At 36.9% G+C, this 11,948-nt stretch overlaps 1 long non-coding RNA gene across 1 annotated transcript in view; it reads right to left on the bottom strand.

Moving 5' to 3' along the window:
- Positions 1-2,349: 2,349 nt before the first annotated feature.
- LOC129031890 (uncharacterized) overlaps positions 2,350-11,948 on the bottom strand; it is a 47,581-nt gene continuing 37,982 nt past the window's right edge. The window contains exons 2-4 of the long non-coding RNA XR_008501141.1: positions 10,568-10,629; positions 9,473-9,579; positions 2,350-3,028 (exon numbers count right to left, since the gene is read on the bottom strand). This is a non-coding gene — a long non-coding RNA (uncharacterized LOC129031890). The remainder of the gene's footprint in view (positions 3,029-9,472; positions 9,580-10,567; positions 10,630-11,948) is intronic.

Here is an 11,948-nt window from a genome sequence, read left to right as displayed (position 1 = left end):
TAGCTAGGAAAAGCATCAAAGTGTGAAGTCTAAAAATTGATTTGTGGCAAAAAGGAAAGAAAGGAGTAAGCTGAGTAGCTAAGAGTGAGGCCAATGTATATTTGGGTATGAATAATATCTCTAAACGCACCACTTGGGGCTGAGTTCAGCCCTCAACTGTGAGTGGAGTCTCTTTCCCAGTGTTTCTTCTGCCTGTTGTGCAGACAACAAAGTTACAGCAGGTCAAATGCCACTAGAAATAGCTCCAACTTCAGAAGTCTGAAAGATCATCATGTTACTGCAGAGAGTATATAGAGCAAGAAATGCAGTTAAACTCATTGCTCTTAGAAAGGCATTTTAGAGCGCCTTTATCCCCTCTCCTCCACTAAAACAAAAAGTTCATATAGAATGCCAGAAATCAGTGTACCTATTTCATGAATAATCTGTTCTCACTCCTTCTCTTTTACCCTACCTCTTCCCCTTTCCTCCTCTCCCTCCTCTCCCCATTTGCTTCTCCATCTCCCCTTTAAGTCCCTTATCCTAAAACAATATTTAAACAACTGTTTTCTTTCAGTTCATGTTAGGTTTTGCTTTTAACTTGATGCTTTAAAAACCTCGAGTACTACTAAGCCATCCTTTCTCCTTCTGGGGGATCAGCTGTAGTTTTGGAATCAGTCAAACTGAGTTCAAATCCTAGTCTCATTACTCTTCAATTGTATAACCTTGCTCAGGTTACTTAACCTCTCCAACCTTTGATGTTCTTATCTTTAAAATAGAGATATATCATCTGTCTCTTATGGTTCTTGTGATGATTGAAGGAATTACCTCATTCTATGCTTATATATAGCAGTTACTCAAAAACGCTCACCTTTGCTTTGGTTTGCTGGAGAGAGAAGATAAACAAAAATGCCCAGTGCTGCATGGGGACCTAAATCAAAGGGGAAAGAACTAATTCCTCTAGGAGATATGCATCAATAGCAGTCACTTTTGATTTAAGTATTTTCCTGTAAATCTTTACCTAGTTTGTGTGCTTTAGAGACTGAGTGGTTAAAGTTGGCATGGGGTGTGAGTCTGATGGATTACGCCCAATTTTGTTTCACAATCTTTACATCCACCAGTTGTGAGATGTAGATAGCATTTTACTCAGAGGAATGCAAAACTATGGGAAAATCACAGCCTTGACACTTTGCACGAACATAGACATTATTTCTTACTTTCATTTAAAATACCAATGCATGATTTTTTTTTTACCTGAGGTTTTGAGATAGCTTAAAAATTTTCAAAAGGTATTAAATCAATTTTGCTTTTGAGGCAGAATAATGTAAAAGCTTTTTTTCCCCCCACTTTTGATTAATGAAATTGGCTGCCATTGACAATGAGTGTCAGAGTTGCTATGTTTTTAAAAGTGTGTCTATGGTTACTTTAATACATTTGTTTATGTTGAAAGTTTCCTTTTCATATTCGAAGATGCTGATGGTGTTCTTTATCTAGCCTAGGGTTCAGAATAGAGTAGAAACAATTTATTTTTCATTATTCATTTATACATCCAACAGATATTTATTGAAACTTTTTTTGTGAGGAGGACAGGCTTTGTGCTTCTACATGATGTAGGTCTTGAGCATAAAGACCCAGATACTGCTTTTAAGGGCTATGGGTCCAAAAAACAAACACCAATACCAAGCAAAACAATATTTATATAGAAGCAGCAATGTATACTAAAACGAACATGGCTTTAATGTCAAACAAATCTGCCTTAAATATTGTCTCTGCCATGTACCAGTTGTATGCTCTTGAGCAAAGAATAATCCTCCATAGTTAAAAATACCTCCCTTGCAGGGTGCAAATGAGGATGATCAGTAATGCATGTAAAGGGCTTCGCAAGAGCCTGACACATAGTGGGTACAGGCATAAGAAAATCACTATTACGCTTAATACAATAATGTTATTGGTTAGTCACAACAGGCAATATTATGATTATTCACATTTTAAATGTAGTTGCCAAGATTCAAGATAGTTTAAAAAAAAAAAAAAACTTGTCTAAAGCTGCATAGTTTCCAAACAGCAGTGCCTAGATTCAAAGAAAGCCCTGTCTTCAGACTCAAAACCTGAACTTCATCCACTTTGACTCATCCCACATACTATGCCATGGGTTGTATTTTAAATGTTTCCTATTAGTGGCTTATATCAGTACATGTGATTTGGAGGATGTGATAGAAAATATTTCAGGAGTATTGAATATCTGCTATCCCAAATTTTTCCACAAAGTAAAAGAAATAAAACATAATGTAAGAAGGAGGGTCCTATACTTGATTTGAGATGATAATAAACATTTATGGCTAAGTTTGATGAATAACTACCTGATACATTATTGACAATTGATGATTGATGTATATTTATTGAATTAAATGGCAAGAATGACCACTAGAAGTCTATTTGGATGACCTCTGAATAGCTTCTCCAGAAAATTCATTCTGAAAGTAAAGAGATCTCTGGACTGAAATTAATTTGCAAAGAAAGACTTAGCTGTCTGGAATTGGGGAATTATCAATACACAGAGACTGTGAGACCTGGTAGAGTAGAATGAATGCTCAGCATAAATTTCATTGTTTGTGAGCATATGTTGCACAACTCCTGTGTATTCACGGGAATATTTGATGGGAAGACTTTGAAGGAGGGAGTTCAACTTGTGGGGAAAGAAATCAGTAAACTTGGGAATTACAAAAAATGTAATTCCATATGAATTTCCAGGTTATGTTGTCTGGGAATATTTGTATGATAGACATTGTTACAAAAAAATAGTCCATCTGGGCATATTGCCCATGCCATAGTATTTTGGGGCCTGATTGCAGTAGATTCAGTGCAGCAACTTATCTTGGACAGCAACTGAGCTACATTGTTGTTGATAACCACTCATTGTTTCCTCCGCTTGCAAGTTCTCGGACTCTAATATCTTCTCATGCGCCAGTAGTCACCTGTCCAAATCTTGTTCATTCCTCAAGGCCCAGAAGTAAATGCATTCTTTGCCATGACATTTTGATAATGTCCCAATCTGGAAAAGACAGCATGGTAGAGTGGAAAGAAAAGCCATGTTGGAGTCATTAAATCAGGATAGGGTTTGCATTTTAGTCATTACTTAAAAGTCCCTTTATCTCTCCAGTGTTTGTTTTTCTTTTTGAAAAGTAGAATGAGAAGGCCATCCTTCTTCACAGTGTTTTTATGAAAGTCAAATGAGATGGTTTTTGAGAAAGTGTTTATGGTTTTAAAATTACAGCATTATGGAAGCTTGACAGCTGATGGAAAGAGTATGAGATTTTGATGTCAGACAAAGACAGAATAGTTACAGGTTTTTAATTTACTTGTGATCTTAATTGACTTAACTATTTTTTATGAGTGGGAAGGGGGTGGGTCAACATTTTTGAATCTAAGTCTTTATGTAAAATAAAGAAAAACATGCTACCTACTTTTTAGAGTGGAGGCAGATTATAAATTAGATAATATATTTAAAATATATGCTTCATAGGGGATACTCAGTAAATGTTACTTTTGTCCTTTTTGGAAGGAATCTGTTTCTCTTTTTAATATCCTGCCTTTTAATCTCTTTTATGCCTTCTATTTTAATTATTCATGTATTTTTCTCACAACCTCTACAAGACTAAGATATCTGAGAACAAGGAGTATGACTTATTTATGTTTGCAGCCCTAGCATCCTAGAAAGGATTCTGAGCTTAATAAAACTCAATACATTTTTATTGAGTAACTAAATGAAATAATTAGTAGGAAAGTCATATTCCTTGCCTGAGATATCTTAAAAGAAGTGACGGCCATTAGAGTAGTTAGTTGAAGAGTTGGCATAAGAGGAGATATAGCAATTAAAGATAAAGTATGGAAGCACTGAAGTGGAAACCACATGCTAACTGTGAGACTCACACAGCTGCTTGGAGGAGCACATGCAGCACACAGAAAAGCCAAAGGCAAGGTATATCTTACACTTTGTGATTCAAAGATTAATTGCATGAGTACAGTCATGTAAAAGAACTTTGGGCTTTTTAGGGACTAAAATGTGTATATAACAGGAAAAAAAAAAAACCTTCAAATAACCTAAATGTCAGTTTGCTTCCCCTTGTGGCCCACTTAAGTATATTTGAGAAAGAAGAGATCTACTGGACATGCACAGCTAATTTTTTCATGAGGGAGTTCATCCTCAGCATCATGTGCTTCTGCATGCTACTCCAGGTCTGGGTTGGACCAGAAGGTTAATCACCCAAAACATCTGGGCACAGTTCCCTCTGTGGAAAACTGGGTCTTAAGAATTGGCCTATGTCCTTGCGATAGTTTGCTCAGAATGATGGTTTCCAGCTTTATCCATATCCCTACAAAGGACATGGTGTATTCCATGGTGTATATGTGCCACATTTTCTTGATCCAGTCTATCACTGATGGGCATTTGGGTTGGTTCCAAGTCTTTGCTATTGTGAATGGTGCCACAGTAAGCATACATGTGCATGTGTCTTTATAGCAGCATGATTTATAATCCTTTGGGTATATACCCAGTAATAGGATGGCTGGGTCAAATGGTATTTCTAGATCTAGATCCTTGAGGAACCACCACACCATTCCCACTTATAGGTGGGAACTGAACAATGAGAACACTTGGACACAGGGTGGGGAACACCACACACCGGGATGTGGGGTTGGGGGAGGGGGGACGGATAGCATTAGGAGATATACCTAATGTAAATGACGAGTTAATGGGTGCAGCACACCAACATGGCACATGTATACATATGTAACAAACCTGCACGTTGTGCACATGTACCCTAGAACTTAAAATATATTTAAAAAAAAAAAAAAAAAAGAATTGGCCTCAGCAGAGGAGCAAGTGTGGGGCCAAATCCTCCTCTCTGTATTGACCTGTTCCCTTTATTTTCTACAATACCACCTGCTCCCCTCCAGGCTGCATGTACTTAGCTTATTGGCAACTACTAAAAGTTGGGATAATCAGAAAAAATTTCCACTTAGAAAACAAAACTGATAGAAATATGTTCAGTATAACTTTTCCCCATAATTCAGAGAAAAGAAAACTAAGAAATTAAATCTCCACAGGTTATACTCAGTTTCTAACCTTGATCCTCTTTCTTCACATTTAGACCTTTCTGAAATTCCCTCCTAATCTGTGCTATTCAAGATATCTATTACTGTGTATCAAACTACCCCAAAACGTAGTGACTTAAAATAATATTTACTTTGTTCACAATTTTGCAGGTCAGGAATTTAGGAAGGACTCAACTGTGAGGTTTGTCTCTGATCCATGCAGCATCAGCTGAGGATGGAGACCTCACTTCCAAGCTGAGTTCTTCATTCAACATCTGTAATCTTTATTTTCTCTCTCTCTCCACATGCATCTCATTTTCCAGGACCTGTCCACATGGCTTCCCTGGGCTTTCTTCATAGCATGGCAGTCTCAGGGAAGTCAGCTTCTTTCCCCAGAGCTAGTGTTCCAGGGGACAGGAATAAGAAGCTGCTAGCTCTTAAGATCTGGACTCAGAAACCTGTGTGCCATCACTTCTGCCATAACCTGCTAGTTATGTAAATCATAGAGGCATTCCAGAGCCAAGTCTTTGCTTAGACCCCGTCACTAGATGAAAGGAGGGTCAAAGAGTTGAGAGCCTTTTAAATCCACACATTTGCAGTTTTATCTTCTGGAAGTCCTAAACTGTTCCCACAAAGTCCCTAGGAGTCACATCTCCTTCCCTGCTTTCCTGGTGGTACATTTAGCAAAGTCTGAGTTATTCATTCAAGTCAGGTCATGAGTTATAAACTTGCCTTTTTATTCTCCTCATTATCCTACAGGTAAATATTGATATGGACACAGAGGTATGCCTTTCCAAGGCATACACTAATTCTCTAAAACAGTGCAATTTAAATCTATAAAAAGGAAGAAATATTCTCCTAAACTCCTCCCTCATTTACAAGGCTATTTTTTCATAGTGGAATTACTATTTCCCATTTTCATATTAAACAATCTTCATTACTTTTCTTAATCCTGTCTTCATTCTTTATCCCCAATTTGCCTGTACTTTCATATTATAATATCTCAGTCTGGGAATAAAAAATCAGACCTTTGATAAATCAAATATATCTTAATATCCAAGCCTTTAGAAAAAAAATAACAAAAAGGTAATGGACCAAATAAAGCCTTTGAAATTGCTGTCAAAAAGGTTTAATTAGATGAAGGGATAAAGACATCTTGTGCCTGCATTTTGAGAGGAAAAGGCATGATTGGTCCTTTTAGTTATATAAAGCATATTTTTATGTTACTAACATCTTGTGTCTGTAAAAGTGAAGTAATACATGCATCAGAACTCAAAAAGACCTTGGGAATATCTGGCTCAGTGTTTTTCAAACTTTTTTAAAATCAGCATAATTATTCCTCCCAAATGTGTATTTAAATGAAATAAAATTGGTTCCAAATGTGTAAAATATATAAAGGAAGGGCCACTACAGTTTAAGTTGAATATAGTTGAGGTGCTGGTGGGCCGGGCACGGTGGCTCACGCCTGGAATCCCAGCACTTTGGGAGGCCGAGGCGGGCGGATCACGAGGTCAGGAGATCGAGACCATCCTGGCTAACATGGTGAAACCCTGTCTCTACTAAAAATACAAAAAATTAGCCAGGCGTGGTGGCAGACGCCTGTAGTCCCAGCTACTTGGGAGGCTGAGTCAGGAGAATGGCGTGAACCCGGGAGGTGGAGCTTGCAGTGAGCCCAGACAGCGCCATTGTATTCCAGCCTGGGCGACAGAGCGAGACTCCGTCTAAAAAAAAAAAAAAAAAAACTTGAGGTGCTGGTACCCTAGCCATCATTCTACTTTTTCACCTTCCTTTTCTCCCCCAAGGTTGCCTCTGGGTAGTTTTTAAGAAAACTTAAAATTCAGTGTAACATAACCCAGTCCCTCATAATATGGAAGAATCTGAGGTCCATTTTGACTAGATGATTGGCCCATGGCTAGTTAATAGTAATAATAATAATAAGTACTCATGGCTAACATATATCAAGGAATGACCCAGGCCTAGGTGATATTCTAAGCATTTGTCATGGTTCAAAGCATCTAACCTCCACATCAACTCTGTGGTGTGGACCCTCTAATTATCCTAATTTTATAGAAGAGGAAACTGAAGTCAGTGAGCTGAGGTAATTTGAAGCAAATCTCAGACTAGACCTGAGTCTCCTTAACCTCCAGGACACTGTTCTTGTCACCTACGTTTCTGCCTCTCACAGCAGACACCTTCAGAACCACTCTATAATGAAAACTGAATTTTAGCATTAACAGAAGCATACAATGCATTATTAGTCCTCTGTTTTCTTAGGTTCTTTCCAGGGATTTAACAAATCATTTAGAGGCCAGAGACACTTACATCTTTGACATTCCACAAGCCCGCAGGACCTAACACAACCTTCAGTCTGCTGTCGGTCACACACTTCAGTACCTGAGAGGTTGCCTCAAACGTGGCCATTACTGGGAATCTGGGGATGTGAAAATCACCAAGATATGGAGGAAACGAAGGTGAAGAGAAGAACTGGAAAAGCCTTTCCAGTACCCATGTGCAGAATTAGATTTGTGTACCACCTGTGACAACTGGAAAAAATCTCATCTTTTCCTTTTTCTATTTCTCTAGGGTAGAGAGACTCTGTCTACAAATATATCTTGAGGTTCTTGTGAATTTGAGGACTTGCATACATATTTGTTGAATTAGTGGACAAATTGGCAGCATTATCTCTTTCTCTAATTAACCAAGTGACTGAGGCCAAACAGCTCTCCCGGTTCCTCCCTCCCCAGCCTGCTTTGCTTTTAATGACACAAGGGCCAGCTGCAGAGTGATGGGGAGAGTCATCTGCAAATTAGCAGTTGAGGGATAGAGGAGAGGCCCAGGATGTCTGAGTGACCTATCAATTGGATAATCCACTTGTGGTTAATTGAGAATGAGATTCAATTAACACATTTTGTATACTGTTCATCTGAAAATTTTAATAAATTTAAAATCATGAATAAATTATTCAGTTCTGATGCATGGTACATGAATATGTGTCTAGGTGAGTGAATTTGTTTAATTTGGGTTAGCATAAGTAAGAGGTATTAACTTTCTTATCTGAGATCCGATGGGTGGCTGGGAAGAAGATGATAATTGAAAGGCTAAGCTCAGTGAAGCCATGAAGAATACTCTAATTTAATTTAGAACAGAAGGTTCAGATCTTGTGAATTCTGACACATGCATGTATGGAAAGAAGGAAACACACTTTTAAAATACTACTATTTTAGGTGGCATGAAGTCTTTAGCTCAAACTTTTAGACCCAATTTAGTTAGATGTATAAATGATGATTCTATCTCCTAGGATGGCCTATAAAAGTGAATATTTGTTCAACATTTTAAGATCGTCAAATTGAAAGTGCTGTGTAAATACTGGGCCAGATTAGCTCGCCATGTGTCTCCCTGTGTGCACAGAACTTTCACTGACTTCAACGGGTGGAATGTGGTGGGAGAATCTGGCTCATTATTAGTTTTCATATTTTGATTTGATCAACTGTTGTCAATTGCAGACATTGGTAATTACCCACAGGAAAGGAGAGGAGGGGGAGAAAAACTTGCTATCATAATATTTATCTTATCAGTTATGGTATTTTCCTATATCAAAAAAAATATTATGGTGAATTGTGTAACACAGCAAGTGCTGATTTTACAGCACCCTTGACTTGAGTGTATTTTTATACAGATTTTTTAAATTTCTCAAATAAAATCCACATGCTTATAAAGTAGTGCTGCTTCACTTATCGCTGTGCCCTGTTAATCTTCCTTTAACCCTTCTCCCAATTCAGATATGCCCCTCAGATTCTATCCCCCATTAATACCATAGTCTAGGCAATTGCTGTCTCAACAGTTTCTGTGACGAAGAAAGTGTTTTATATCTGCACTGTCCAATGCAGTATACAATAGCCACATGTGGCTACTGAGCACTTGGAATATGGTAAGTGTGACTATGAAACTGAATTCCTAATTTTATTTTAATAAATTTAAAATTAAATACTCACATGTAGCTGTTGGCTGCCATATTTCCAGCCAGTGCAAACTCATGCCTTAATTATTGTGACATCCTATTGACTACTCTTCTTACTGCAGGACATTTGTCTTCAATTTCTCTTATGTACCACCAAATTAATGATCTTTAAATTCTGCTTACATCATGAAATTCCCTACTTAGAAACCTATGGTGATGTCACATATTCTGTCTACTACAGTAACCTACAGAGCACAATGTGCCCCAAATCTGGCTGCCCATTAGGATCACTTGGGGACACAATGTAGAGTACATGATTCATTAGGTTCCTGATGGAGCCTGGGAAGCTGATTCTCAGCCAACTTTAAGAATACCACTCTAGTATCTCCACTTTTCTACATATTCATTGTTGCCACTCTAGTTAAATTAATAATCATGCCTTACCTGGAATCCCATAATGTTCTTCTAACTTTTATCCCAATCTCTTTTCTTGCTATTCCTTCCTGCTCTCACCCACGATCATTCTCCAAATAACAGCTTAAGTGATCTTCCTAGTAGTTCAAATAGAATACATTATTCTGACAGTTCAAACGCTCTAAAGGCTTCTCATTACCTATAGAATAAAATGCATTTTCCCCCAATGCTCTTGGTCTACAACAGCCTACATAGTATTCTTTCCACCTGCCACTTAAACCTCATTATTTTTTTAAACTTGCTTTCTCTTGCTTACTGTTGGTATATTCCTTATTTGAATACATCAAGATTTTTCCCATCTCAGTGTCTTTGACTTGCTGTTTTCTCTTCTTGGACCATCCTTCCTTGGGGACTTCAAAAGTTTAACACCTTCTTATTCTTAACATCTCAGCTCTGATAACACTCCAGAAAAATGATTCCTTTTCCACACTATCTGTTGTCTCCGTCCATCTCAGTTACCCTCTATACACTCTCTTTTTATGTCCATAAGTACTTAATAATTTTCAGTTATCAAAAATTATGTTTCATTAGTTTACATGTCTATTACCTCCTATGATTAGGAGATAGGTTCTACAAGAGCAAGGATTTTCTCTCTCTTGTCTTAATGCTGTTTTCTAAATCACAGTCATCTTCTTGGTTTATATTGGCCTTAACCCTTCCTTCAAACGCAGTAGTTTACAAAATGAAGTTTTAAGACCAGCAACATTAGCATTACATGGAAATATATCAAAATGCAGTTCTGTAGCTCTACCCCAGACTTTGTGAATCAGAAACTCTGGGGATGGGGCCTGGCAATCTGTACATTAGCAGGCCCCTTGAATGCTTTTGATGCGTGTTGAAGTTTGTGAATGGCTGCTTAAACACATACCATCTACTACCTTTTTCTTTCTTTTTTGAGACAGGGTCTCGCTTTGTCACCCAGGCCTTTTTCTATAACTCAATATAATAAGATAATAAATGTAAGAGTTTATGATCCGTTTCTCTGAACGTTCCCCTCATACTTCCTTTATCTTTCTATGTGTTACATTCTGGGAATATAGCACAACTATAAATCTTTCCACTCACTTATTTATTCTTCAGTTGTGCCTCTTCTGTCATTCTGTGGATGCGTCTTCATCTGTGGAGTCCTGATGAATGAAAAGTCCTGATCATTATTTCAAAACATTTGAATCTAGTGGTTAAGCCTACATAAACTCAGCAAAACCTAGATTCAGAGTCAGCTCAACTACAGATTAGGTTGACAAAACTCTCATTACTAATGCCTGACAGAAGAAGGGTATGCTCTTTACTGGGAGTAAATCTTATTTCTTTAATCTCTACTTGGCTTTATTTTTTAATCACAAAATGCCTGTATACAATGAAAAGTTATGAGACACACAAAGAAGCAGGAAAATGTGACCCATGAAAGAGAGAAAATAGTTAATAGCAGCATGTCCAGAGATGGACCAGATAGTGTAATTAACTATCAGATGGAACGTTAATTAACTAATTAACTAATTAACAGATGGAAATATTAAGAAAGTATGAGTATATGCATTAAGATCTAGTGAAGAAGTTAGACATCGTATCAGAAGAAATAGGTAATTTCATGAGAGAAATAAAAATATAAAAATTGAAATACATACACACATCTGAAATGAATCACACCTTGATGGTCTTAACAGCAGACTGGGCACAATAGAGGAAAGAATTAGTGAATTTGAAGATAAGTCACTACAAAATTTTAAATGAACATAAAATAGAAAAAAATAAAAGGAATAAAGCATCCAAAATTTGTACCTGGAGTTTTAAAAGAAGAGAAGTTCAATAATGGCAGAAGAAATATTTTAAGATATAACAGCTGAGATTTTTCCATAATTAATAAAGATCAACCCACAGATTCAAGAAGTTTAATAAATCCCAAACATGAGAAATACAAAGGAAGTCATACATAGGCCCATTATAGTCAGACTCCTAAAAACCAAACATAAAAGGAAAAATTAAAGAGCAACTAGAGAAGAAAAAGCAAAATGATACCAGTGACAGCTGGCTTCTTATCACAAGCAATGGAGACCAGAAGAAAATGAAATAGAATCTTTAAAGTGTTAAAAAATAATTGTCAGCACAAAATTCTAGATTCAGTAAAAATATCCTTCAAAAATGAAGATGGGATAAGTAGATTTTTCAGACAGACAGAAGCTGAAAGAAAATTTTCAACAGATTTTCTCCACATGAAATGGTAAAGAAAGTTTTTCTAGCTACAGGGAAATGATGTAAGATGGAAGACTACACTTGCGGGAAGAAATAAAAAGCATAGAAATGGTAAATATGTGGTTATATATAAAATATCTTTTAATTGCTATTATTTTTTTATGTCGGCATACTTTTAATTTACTTAAATTATTTACTAATTAAGGCAAAAAATAATGTGTCTTAGAGACTATAGCATTGCTAAAACATATGACAA

The sequence above is a fragment of the Pongo pygmaeus genome, chromosome 11 (genome assembly GCF_028885625.2).
Source record: "Pongo pygmaeus isolate AG05252 chromosome 11, NHGRI_mPonPyg2-v2.0_pri, whole genome shotgun sequence".
NCBI lineage: Eukaryota > Metazoa > Chordata > Mammalia > Primates > Hominidae > Pongo > Pongo pygmaeus.
The sequence above is the reverse complement of the archived record's forward strand: the minus strand, read 5'-3'. Positions and strand labels throughout refer to the sequence as shown.